Here is a 12,415-nt window from a genome sequence, read left to right as displayed (position 1 = left end):
TTCAGTGAAATAAGGGATTTCCAGACCTATCTGATGAAAAGGTCAGAGCTCAATAGAAAATTCAATTTTCAAACACAGGTCTCAACAGAGGCATAAAATGGTAAACAGGGAGGGAGAAACGTTAAGCATTACGGGCAAACTGCTTATATCCTTATAAGAGAAGGTGATATTTGTTAATCTTGAGAATTATATGTTTATTATGAAATGTAAAAGGGATATACACAGACAGAGGCACTGGGTATTCTATTCTTTCTGAGGAATTCCTGCCCACAGTACATATGTACAATGATCATTTGAATTAGCTTCACTATTCCCATATATTTAAGTCCAAAAATAACCAAGATGTTGATGTTTCATCTTTCCATCTTCAAAATGACCACAATCAGCTTACCGTGGTTCATGTGTTGTATGTTTGTTCATGGAAAAAATATTAGTAGTGGTACTTTTCTCTGCACTTTAGGCTCAGGTTTGCAAAAAAAAAAAAATTATTTAACTTATGCTTAATTTCCTATCCAAACATTTCTAGTTTTGAGATATAGAGAGATATACAAACTGGAAATGTCCCCTTGCCTTCTAATAGGACTCTGTATGCCAAGACAATTTGAGAAAACATTCATTAAAAAATTTGAACAACTGGAAGGCAAAAGTTCCATAATGTAATAGAAAGAAATAGTGTGGAAGGTGGCCTATCCATACCAGATCTTAAATTTTATAATAAAGCAGAAATAATCAAATTGCTTGGTACTGTCTAAGAAACAGAGGGGTAGATAAGTGAAATAGGTAAAGTACACATGACACAGTAGTCAATGAATATAGAAATCTACTGTTTGACAAGTACAAGGACCTCAGCTTCTTGGATAAGAAATAAGTATTTAACAAAATCTTCTGGGAAAACTGGAAAATAGTGTGGCAGAAATTGGGTGTAGACTAACACCTGAAACCATATGCCAGAATAAGGTGCAAGTGGGTACACAATCTAGGTATAAAGACTGATAATATAAACAAATTAGGAGACCAAGGAATACTTTATTTGTCAGATTTAGAGAGAATGGAGAAATTTATGACCAAGCAAGAGCTGGAGAACATGATGAAATGCAAAATGGATAATTTTGGTTACATTAAAATGACAAGTTTTTGCACAAAGCCAATGCGACCAAGACAGGGAGGGAAGCAGAAAACTGGGAAAGAGTTTTTACAATTAGTGTCTGTGATAAAGGCCTCATTTCTAAACTATATAGAGAACTGAGTCAAATTTCCAAGAATACAAATCATCCCCCAATTGATAAATGGTCAAAATCAAAACAACTCTGAGGTATCACATCACACTGATCACATTGGCTAACATGACAAAATAAAAATATGATAAATGTTGGAGAAGATGTGAGGGAGTTGGAACACTAATTCATTTTTGGCGGAGCTGTGAGCTAATCCAACTTTACTGGAGGGCAATTTGGAACTATGTCCAAATAGCTATGAAAATGTGCATACTCTTTGGCCTAGCAATACCTCTTCTGGGGCTATATCCCCAAGAGATCATTCAATGGGGAAGAGACCCACATGTAGAAAAATATTTATAACACCTCTTTTTTTTGGTGGCCATGAACTGGAAGTGGAGAAGATGCCCATCAACTGGGGAATGACTGGAGAAGTTGTGATATATGAATGAAATGGAATACTATTGTGTTATAAGAAGTGATGAACAGGCGGACTTCAGAAAAACCTGGAAAGATTCAAATACGCTGATGCAGAGTGAAATGAGCAGAACCAAGAGAACGTTTTACATAGTAACCGCCACTGTGTGCAAGGACTAATTTTGATAGACTTAACTCTTCATGGGAATGCAAGGACTTAAAATATTTCCAAAGGATTAATGATGCAAAAATCCCATCCACATCCTGAGACAGAACTGTGGAGTCTGAATACCAACTGAAACAAATTCTTTTCTCCTTTGTTATGTTATGTTTTGTTTTTCTCATGGTTTCTCCCATTCATTTTAATTCTTCTATGAAACATGACTACTGTGAAAATGTGTTTCATAAGATTGTATATGTAGAGCCCATATAAGATAAGAAGTTGTTTTGGGGAGGGACAGAAAATTTAAAACTTATGGAAATGATTGTTGACAATGGAAAACAAACAAATTAATAAATTTGGGGGGAAAAGGTTTGAACAAAAAAAAATCATAATATGCTAATTACAGCTCTCTGATTAACATTCCACAGGAGCTGAGAAATAGAGTCACCATCTCACTCACTCCTGAAGGAAACTAAGAAATTTAAGGCCTTTAAAAGATTTCCATTTCATTTTTCAATGGGGAAAGGTGGATGAGGAGACACTGATGCGAGAAAGATCAGTTACTCATTTTTAAATGACTGGGTACCAGCTTTAATGGGGCAGCTAGATCGGACAATCCATAGAACAGTGGACATTGAGTCATGAAGACTCAACTTCCTAAGTTCAATTCTGGTCTCATATGTTAGCTAGCAAGAAGTGAACTACTTGCCTCCAAGTCCAGAGCTCAGTCTACTGTATCATTTAGCTGCCTCTAACAAGAGGGAAAGAGTCAAAGAGGGAGAAAAAATGATTGTGAATAGAAGAATGAGGTTGGGGGTCAATGGTCAAAGTTAGAGCCAGAACACCATCACCTTTGGAGTCTATTATCTGAATCTAGCAACCTGCATTGAGGTGAGCACCGATGAGCCTCACAGCTTCCCAAGAATATAAGCAGACTTGGAGAAGCCAGTGATAGATTGGCCTGTGATCGTCCCAGGTGCTGGGGGAAGCTGCCTTACATGAATTTATCCATTTTTTGGTAGGGATGTGTCTCTGTGACTCCCCTCATCTACTGGCAACCTCTTACTTTACACACTAGAAAATTTCATGGTGATGAAATGGATGGAGGAGAAGCCCACTGTGCTGTCCTCGATTTTCTTCTCTCTCATAACATCACAAGACAATTACAATACTGCTATTTTGGCAATGTCTATTATTTTAAGTGTTTTCTTAGAATGTATGAATTAGTGTATTAAAAACAGGATTCATCGGTTAAATCTGTTCCAATTCTGCCAATCTGAGTTCCAGCAGTGAGATTAGAAACCAAGAGAGGACAAGTTCTTGGAGGGAAATAGACTCAGTGTAAGGAGCTTTTTACCCATCCACCTAAGCTCTAACTCCTAGAGGAGATCATTGACTGGGTCTTCAAGGATCCAAGTGTAGCACCTCACATAGGGCCTGCTCATTCTTACCTTCTTGGCTGGTTTACTCAGTCAAACCTTCCCTCACCCTGGAGGGTCTGTGGTTCCCAGAGAAGGACCAATAACATGAAGTCAAAATAAAAATTCTCTCTGGGTGCTAGACAAGACCAGTCAATTCATGGTCAACAGATTATTACTGGCCAGTTCTTCAGGCACTTGATAGATATTATGTTCATCTTCTGACCTGGCACTGTTTTAGGCCCCAGAGATTAACAGAAAGAAAAAAAGTTCCTATTTTTGAGGTGTTCACCATTTGAGGGAGAGAACATGCAAACAACTATGGACAAATTCCCTATGTACAGGATAAATTGGGAATAATCAATAGGAATACTCAGTCAAAGGTAGCAGCATTAAGGAGCATTGGCAAATAAATGTACATTCCCAGAAGTGGAGATCAAGGCCTTCCATTACACATCATCACATACTTCCAGAAGCTGAGGCAGAGTCCCCACCTCCACAACCTACACCTGAAGCTGGTCTGGCTGCACTTGGACAAGGTTGTGAGGATGGAACTCCCACTGGCCAATTCTCTATTGCCCTCTTCTTTACCCTATGAATGACGACATAAAAAACCCAACTTTCTTTCAACCTAACTGCTTCTTAGGAGACACTATTTCTCCTAGGGGCTTCCACTGAATGGAATTCGTTTTCAAACTGTGGGACCTGGAAATTCACACAGTACTCAGATACAGTCAGATATCAGTGCTACTTTATCTTCAGGTTATTTTAAATTGAGACTGTCACTTTTTCACAGAAGCCATCAGATCACAGGGATTAGCCCATAACTGATGAAAGAGAGACAAATAGAAAAATGTCTGCGTTTTGGACTAATAATGATACCAATAATAATTTAATGTTAGGATTTTGTACTTCCTTCAAGTTTTCCGAATACTTTTCATAAGTTTGATTTGATCCTGACAACAACCCTCTGAGGTGAGTTATTATTCTCATCTCATAGATGAGGAAACTAAGTCAGAAGGATATTAAGTGACTTACCTAGGGTCACACAGCTAATAAATGCAGATTTTCCTGACTCCATGTCCTACTCTCTGTCCATGTCATCACTTATCCACCTCTACAGGAAACTTTGTCACTGGGAAATGGTGGGACAGAAATAATTTTATAGACTATGGCCAGTGCTTCAGGCTAAGATAGTGTTAGAATCACGTGCTTGGGTCACTGTAGGAGGAAAGATTCCCCCTTTACCCTTCACACTCATATTCCATCTAGCAAAACCCATTTCAGAGGACTAAGACAAAGTGGCCAGTCCAATTGCAGGGCCAAGAGCAGGACATGGGAGCAGTGCCTTTATCAAAGACAATATCTAATAGCTGGTGGATAGGAAAACTCGAACAAAGAAGACTAGGCTGAGGGGTCCGGCTCTGCTCCTTAAGGTCAGATCATACATCCAGACGTTGGCACCTTCTAAAGCTGTTGCCCTTTGCAATCTGTCTGAACACTCCTCCACCCATTCTGGGTCTTCTGCAAGAATTTCTTGTGAATCTCTTTAAGAAGACTATGTTTATAAGAGGTTACATAACCATGAGCCATTACATTTGTGATTTTCTTGTTCATAAAACATCACAGATCTGCACCTCTAAGGGACTTCAGATGTCATGAAGTCAGATTGCTTCATTTTACATGTTAGAAAACTGAGGTAGAGGGAGGTTAAGTGACCATCAAAATCTCATAAGGATCAAGTATCAGAGACAGGTCCATGGACTTCACAGCCAGAGCTTTATCCACAGGACCACCCTGCTTCCCTTATTGTAGCTCTTAAGCCACCATACTCCAGGATCTCCTAGCTCTAACTCTATGGTGAGTCTTGAACCACCCAGGATGATGCTTCCCACAGTTTGGAATAAATGATTAAAGAGCTTACAGATTTCTCTTGTAAGCAATGTCATTCATCCTAAAGAGGACAGATAAGTGACATTGTAGTTTTAAGACTATGAATGCCAGTGTCACCCTTCTATACATGATGAAAGTGGAGAGATCTACTTCAAGCAAGATATTGAGGAAAGTGTTGTAGCAGTTATGTTTTGACAGGACTTAATGCTCTGGTTGTGCAGGAAGAACACAAACGGTATTGGGAATGGCAGAAGTTGCAGAAAGTCTCTTTAGATCCAATAGATTTTGCCTCCTGGAACCCAATCATGGTCTTGACCAAGGGTATACTTGAGGCTCAGGAAAGAGGACTTCAGGGTGAGGGTGGAAACACTCCCAAGTTCTACGAGAAGCTAGAGATCTGCTAGATCTCAAATAACCTTTGCAGCTGGGTACAGGTTGGGCAAGAGGAGGTTTTTGTCTCAGTTCCTCATGTAAATCTCTCACTGTGGTAATTACCAATATAATGCAAGAAACAGTAATAATCAGCCTCATCCTCAGCCTGGGCCCCCTTGATAGTGAGGGCAGCTTTGTCTCCAAGTAGGGACCCTGAGAAACGGGCAGGGACACCTGATGCAAGACTGTTGGTATTATATATGAGTAGCCTGGGAACTTGGCCAGATTTCTGCTGGAACCATTCTGGATAGTTCCCAGAGGTGACTGCCCCTGTGCTGGAGCTGCAGGTAATGGTGACTGTTCCTCCTGGGGTCACAGTCAGGGATGGCTCCTGAGTGACCACAGCCTGAACAATGGTCCCTGAAATCAATGGGATAGACAAATATATTAGAAACAGAGAGACAAGCAACATTGCCACAGCCTCCACCTTCACGTCCAGCTCACCCCTTTTTCTCCCCAAGAGCCCAGAACATCTGCCCCCAACCTTTGCAGAGAATGAGCAGGATTACAAGAGGAGTCACGGTCATGGTGTTGATCATGTGCTTCCTGGAGCCCTAGAACTTGGGCTGGGCTCCTGCCAGTCCCTCTTATTTCCCACTCACCCCATCCTGGGAGGCTGAAGCATTCCTTTATGCAAATAACTCTTGAAATTAAACTCACTGGGGCCCCAAGTTGGGACCCCTGCTGGTTGTAGAGGTAATATTGTGCTAGGTGGGAATGACTATGCCCTGGCCCTGAGGTTCTCCCACTGGGCCCAGTCAGGAAACAGCTGCAAGGGTAGCAAGCATTCATGAGCTCACAGTGCCAACTCTGTCTATAGTTTCCTGATTTCCCTTCACATCATGCCCAGCCATCATGTGCCCCACAGCATTCCCATGGTGACCCCTGCTGGAGCCAAACCCCCAACTCATCTCTTGTTGAGGAAAAGCCATCAAATGTAGATAGCTTAGAGAAGGTGTCTGGGTGTGCAAGTCATCTGGTTCCAACGCCCCATCTCTTTGAGCTCTGACCTTGAGATACTATCCCCCAACTCAGGACACTGTCCCCAGAAACCATCCAGTAAGCCAAACTGATCTAGGTCACCAACTCTGTCCCTCCAGTGTCACATACAAACCATCCCTTGTCAATAGAAACACTAATAACAGTTGACCTTCACATCCCACTTTCAGGTTTGCCAACCATTCCACATCTATGACCTCGCTGGATCCTCACTATGACCCCAGAAGGCAGGGTCACTAAGGTGGGAGAGACTTTGATTCAGTCCTGACCAGGGATGAGGAAAAGCTGGTCTGCATGTCCCAACAGCAGTAGCTGCTGAGGTAAATGTGGAAAGGGCACCAGCCACATGCCCAGCCTGAGGCTTTCTGTATGTTTATGAAAAATATAAATACTGATACTGTCTTGTGCATGTTAGCTAATAATTGTTATTCCCTTTGTGCTGGCATTCTGATCTTTTAAGTATAGTTAATAAAAGCCAAGGTATATTTTTGGATCTCAGTTCCCAAAAAATGCATGATTTCAATTCCACTTGACCAATGGGAATTTTCCCATTATTTCCCTAAGACGGTTTTCCATATATCTTTGTTTTGAAACACATTTTAACATTTCAATCACTGAAGGAATATTTCATATCCCTTGAATAAAGTAAGTTCACTCTGTCCTTTTGGTGACCTCTCAAGGAACATAACATGCGCGAGTTGGCCATGCCTTAATGTTTTGGGAACTAGCCACTCCCGGAACACATAGATAATACTTGGAGGATCTGGCTAGTCCTCCCAGTATATGATTAATTAGCTTATATCTTGTGGCCCCCGTATGATATGTCCTTGACGAACAAACACCTGCATTCCCATGGCCATGTGCCTGACCAGCTTAGAACAGTGTGTGGAGCCTTTGGCAAAAAGCCTTCTTTGTCTAGGTCCCTATAAACTCCCCTCGCTTAGTGCAAGTCCTCGGAATCTCACCCATGGAGAGGACGCTCTGCCTGGGACCTCTTTGCTCCCAATTCGGATCCTGAACGCTGTATCCCGGGATTCCCCAGCTGATGTAATTCAGGTGTTGGTGCTCCTCGAATTGGTGATATTTTTCTATTTCCTCTTATATCTATATTAATATTGCTATAATTATATTAATATTAGGCTATATTAATTATTTCTGCTGTAGCTCTAAACTGTTCATGCATTTGCCTTTTCTGTAAATCAATAAAATATCCAGCTTCTTCTTCTCAAATGTGTCTTATTGTAGGTGCGAATCTGAACCATAAATTTCCTTAATCATATATAATTGGATGAATCCGAACCCCTTTTGAAATCACAATACAATCACCTAAAACTGACAAGTATTCAAAAAAATTGTAATGAATAAACAAGCCACTATGATGCTAAATACAAAAAAATTGCAAGACATTAATTACTCATGATTGATTAGGAATTTCCTCTGATTTGACTTAAAATATTCTCAATATATCTGTTTTACATTTTCTAGTCAGCAGAAATTGACCTTCTCTCCCTCCCATCCCTCTACCATCCCCCAAACTGAGAGAAAAAAGAAAAAAAAATCCCTCTTAGAAGCATGTGGTTTTGTCGTTTGGTTGTTCAGTCATTTCTGAGTCTTCAGTGCACTATTGACCACACCGCCCATGGGTTTTCTTTGCCAAAGTACTGGAATGGTTTGCCATTTCCTTCTCCAATGGATTAACACACAAAGAGGAAAAGTAACTTGCCCAGAGTCATACAACTAGTAAGAGTCTGAGGGCAGATATCAACTCAGGCTTTCCTGATTCCAGGGCCAGTGCTTTATGCACTGAACCACCTAGGTATCACATGAAGAGTCAATCAAAACGTATATTTTCACTGGCTATGTCCAGAAGGGAATATGCACGTGTGCACCGGTGTGTGTGTGTGTGTGTGTGTGTGTGTGTGTGTGTATGTGTTTGTGTGTGTGTGCATACACACTAACATGCATTTTATGTATAAAATTGATCTATATTTAGAGTTCTTTGCCTCTCGACATGGAAGTGGGCAGCATGTTTCGTCATTTATCCTCTAGCATTGTAATTGGTCATTACCCTGCTCAGAGTTTGTCCATCTTCAAATTCTTTGTCTTTTCCATGTTGTTGTCACTGTATAAATGATTCTTTTGGTTTTGTTCACTTCATTCTCCTTCAATTCATACAAATCTTCCCTTCCTGGTTTCTCTGAAATTGCCCCACTTCGTGATTTTTTACAGGATGAGGTCCTGTGTAAGGGGTGGCAGTGAGGCTGATGGCAATGCAGAGGGATGGGATAGTCTCCTTTATTTCTCTTATCCATTGACTCTCAGTATACTCTACTGAGAATGGAAGGCAGGCATGCCCTCTGTCCAAGGAGAGCAAAGGGTAGTAACAGCACAACTGAACACTACAGTCACATAAAAAGAAGGTTCCAGTCAGCCCAACGGGTTCACCCTAACATGACAGTTTCCTCACCATGAAATCAGTCAAGGTTCCACAGAGACCTTGGACTGAAGTTTGGTAAAGAAGTGTCCTCACTGTTTCTTGAGGATACCCAACTATATGCCAATAAGAGTAATGCTCTAAATTGAAAGGATAAATATGTACAAAAATATATACTACCCAGATTAAAATAACATGAATGAGAGTGCTTAACTTTACCTGACAAGAAATTAACAAACCATATATTTCCAAAGGGAAAAAATGGAACAATGAAAATTTACATGTGAATTTTAGGGAAAAACCATTTAATGAAAAATGAACTCCGCTACTATATGAATTATTTTAAAATGAGTAACAAAGGAGTCCTACTAATACTTCCCAAGCAAAAATATGGTCTGAAACCTAATCCAATGGTAATCAAAACAGGGAAAGAAAATAATTGACTAATATCCTTAATTAATACGAAAGAAAATAAATTAAATAAAATATTAAAATGAAATTGCCACAAAAAATCACAAAAATCATACACTATGGGGAAATGGATTTATACCAGGAATGTAGAGATGGCTCAATATTACACAAACCATAACTGACCATAGCAATAACAAATTTCATGAAATCATGAATGTTTCAGTAGCTTAAAGAAAACTTTTGACAAAATCCAACACTCATTTCTATAAAACAAAAAAAAGCAAAAAACAGAAAACTGAAGACACCAAATGGCATAGGAATGAACTGAACTTTCCTTCAAATGATAAATAATATCTGCCCAAAACCAGAAGCCAGAATTATCTCTGACAGGGACAAGATAGAAGCCTTTAAACCTTCTTAAGTTCAAGGGTAAAGGAAAGTTATTCCACACCATGATAAGGAATATTCAGCATAATGCTAGAAATGACAGCTTCAGTAATAAGAAAAGAACAAGAAATGGAAGGAATAAGCATCAGCAAAGGAGGAAGAAAGACGTCTCTTTTTGCAGGTGACATCAATATTTGCTAAGAGTACACTAGAGAGCCAACTGAAAAATTGAAACAAGTGACACTGTCCACGAAGCTCCAGGATACAAAAGAAGCCTGTGCCAAATATTAATATTCTTTCATATTGCAAGCAAAATCTTTCAGGAGGAGAAAGAGAGAAGAATTCCATTGAAAATAATGTTAGACAGTGTAAAACAAATGAAAGGACACCTGCCACGACATGGATAAAGACTCTATGAACACCATTGTAATATACTCTTGACATGAAAAAAGACAGATCTAAATGGAGAAGTATTCATTGCTCATAGATAGGTCACGCCATATAATGGAAACGACAACACTACCTACAATAATTTATGTATTCTTTATCATACCATTCAGACCAGTAAAGGGTTACTTTAGAGAGCTAGATAAAATAATAATATAGTTGATTTGGAGTACAGAATGTTAAATATAGCAAAGTAATTAATGAAAAAATGGTAAGAAAGAGTGTACTGAGTCACTTAGGGGCTTGGTGATGGAGACAGACTGAGCTCACTAATGCCAGTCAGACAACTACAGAGGAGCTGATACAAAACCATTGGAAGAAAGAACTGGGTTAGTGATGGGAGGTTGGTGCCAGTGGTCTGGTTAAACTTCTGCCTACTTGCCACGCTGATCTTTGGGTGCAGACTCTATCTCTTGTCAAACCTCATTCAGTTTCTGGCAAGATGAAGACCTATCAGAGTTAACATTCAGAGGGCAGTGGGAAGGAGGGGAATAGTGAAAAGGGCTAGAAAGGAGTGGAGGGATGGCAGGGTTTCTCTACATTGTCTGGTCTGGTCTTAAGGATTCCAGCTCCATTTTTCTGCCCTTGCATACTCTGAACATTTCTGACTGGGCAACTCATCACCACATCTTGATTTATGTTTTTTCCAGCGTCTATTTACATGCTAATGCCTCACATGAACTGAAGCCCTGATTACTAGGATTTCAGCACAGACCATCACCTGTGTAAAGCCCATGTGGCTTCAGAAGCTACTTTTCACAGATCATCTGACTCCTAGTTTGTGGTGACATCATAGAAGGAGAAGGCTGTCTGGGGTAAGCAAGGGATGAGGCCACAGGCAGATGGACATGCAACTGGGAGCTTGTGACTTCCTAAAACACCCATGTGTTTGGCCTTCGTTGCATCAAAATGATCCTCCTTCCATCAGCTACCTTTTGATGCTTGGGCTTGAAAACAGATGCCTCACAGAAGAGTGAGAAGGGAATCCAAGACAAAAAGGGAGGTCCTCACAGGAACTCATTTCCTTTCCAAGAGGGCATCATGCTGTTGAGACAGTGGGGAAGGAAAAGCATAGGTCATGGAATGCTGGACCAGACATGGCTCCAGGAAGGAGTAGGTGCTGCCCCTTGCATTGTGACCTTTGGGGTTAGAAGTCTTCATAATGAAAAGGCAGCAGAGAGAAGTGGATAGGTTGGTGGTCCAGGAGTCAGAAAGTCCTTAATTTAAATCCCCTCTGTGGGGCTTTCTATGATGAGGCTGGGCCAGTTACAGAACTTTCTGAGCCTCATTTTAAAACTTCTTTTAATGAGATTATTCCAGATGGTTAAGGAGGACACTTTCTGCCCCAAATCAATGAGTTAGGGGGACTTTGGACAAGTACAAAACCCTTGGATGAGAGAAAAATAAATTTTACTGGTTCCACATCATAGAACATCCTATTCCTCCAATTCAAAAACATTCTAGAGCCCACACTGGGCAGTGCAATGGACATCTAGGGACTTTTACAAGCTCCAGATTTGGGCTACAGGAGAAGACCGTGCATGTAGATAGTCAGCCCTTCACAAGCTCAGGAGGTGATAGGAGTCATGGGAAGCTAATTTCACAAATGTCCAAACTTCCTTATGTTTCTTCAGGGAAAATAATAGGCAATTTCAGCTTATGTAGGCAGAAGAATGTGGACAGCTGTGGGGGCTGGGGGGATGCTGATCTCAGGGAGGCAGAGTAGGTTGAGGTGTCTTTGGAGCCAGAGACTTTCTGATATCCTTGAGAAATGGCTTCCATAGACCTAGAAGATTGACTTGAGCACCTTGCCTAGTGTTTCCATACCAGTCTCTAGCTGGTCCCAAAGTTAGCAGCCCTTTCAGAGTCAGAGATTTTAACCAACTCACTGATGGAACCTGAAAGTGATGCTGGCTGAGTCAAGATAAACTGGGCCCAAGAATCTAGGAAGAGTGAAAGAAGTTGAGTTGTGATTGCAAACCCAGGTGCCCTCCCTCCCTTCTCTCCCCATGTAGGAAGCTAAGATGATGAGAGCCCCCCCCCCAGATATGGAAATGTCTGTCTCTCTGAGCCCCTTCACTCTGGCAGAGAGAGAAGTCCAAGGTCTGTCCAAGATACAGCCAGCTCTCTTCCCCTAGAGGCCCCTCAGCAGGTGTCTCTGCCAGTGTCCCTGCCCTCTCTTATCCCTTCCCAGAGTCCT

The 12,415-nt window shown here is 40.9% G+C and overlaps 1 long non-coding RNA gene across 1 annotated transcript in view; it reads left to right on the top strand.

Annotated features, from left to right (window-relative positions):
- Positions 1-6,185: 6,185 nt before the first annotated feature.
- The window catches only part of LOC140502811 (uncharacterized), a 29,552-nt gene continuing 23,322 nt past the window's right edge, over positions 6,186-12,415 (top strand). Inside the window, exon 1 of the long non-coding RNA XR_011966576.1 lies at positions 6,186-6,856. This is a non-coding gene — a long non-coding RNA (uncharacterized lncRNA). The remainder of the gene's footprint in view (positions 6,857-12,415) is intronic.

The sequence above is a fragment of the Notamacropus eugenii genome, chromosome 4, assembly GCF_028372415.1.
Source record: "Notamacropus eugenii isolate mMacEug1 chromosome 4, mMacEug1.pri_v2, whole genome shotgun sequence".
Lineage (NCBI taxonomy): Eukaryota > Metazoa > Chordata > Mammalia > Diprotodontia > Macropodidae > Notamacropus > Notamacropus eugenii.
Note: the sequence above shows the minus strand (reverse complement) of the source record. Positions and strands in the feature narration are given on the sequence as shown.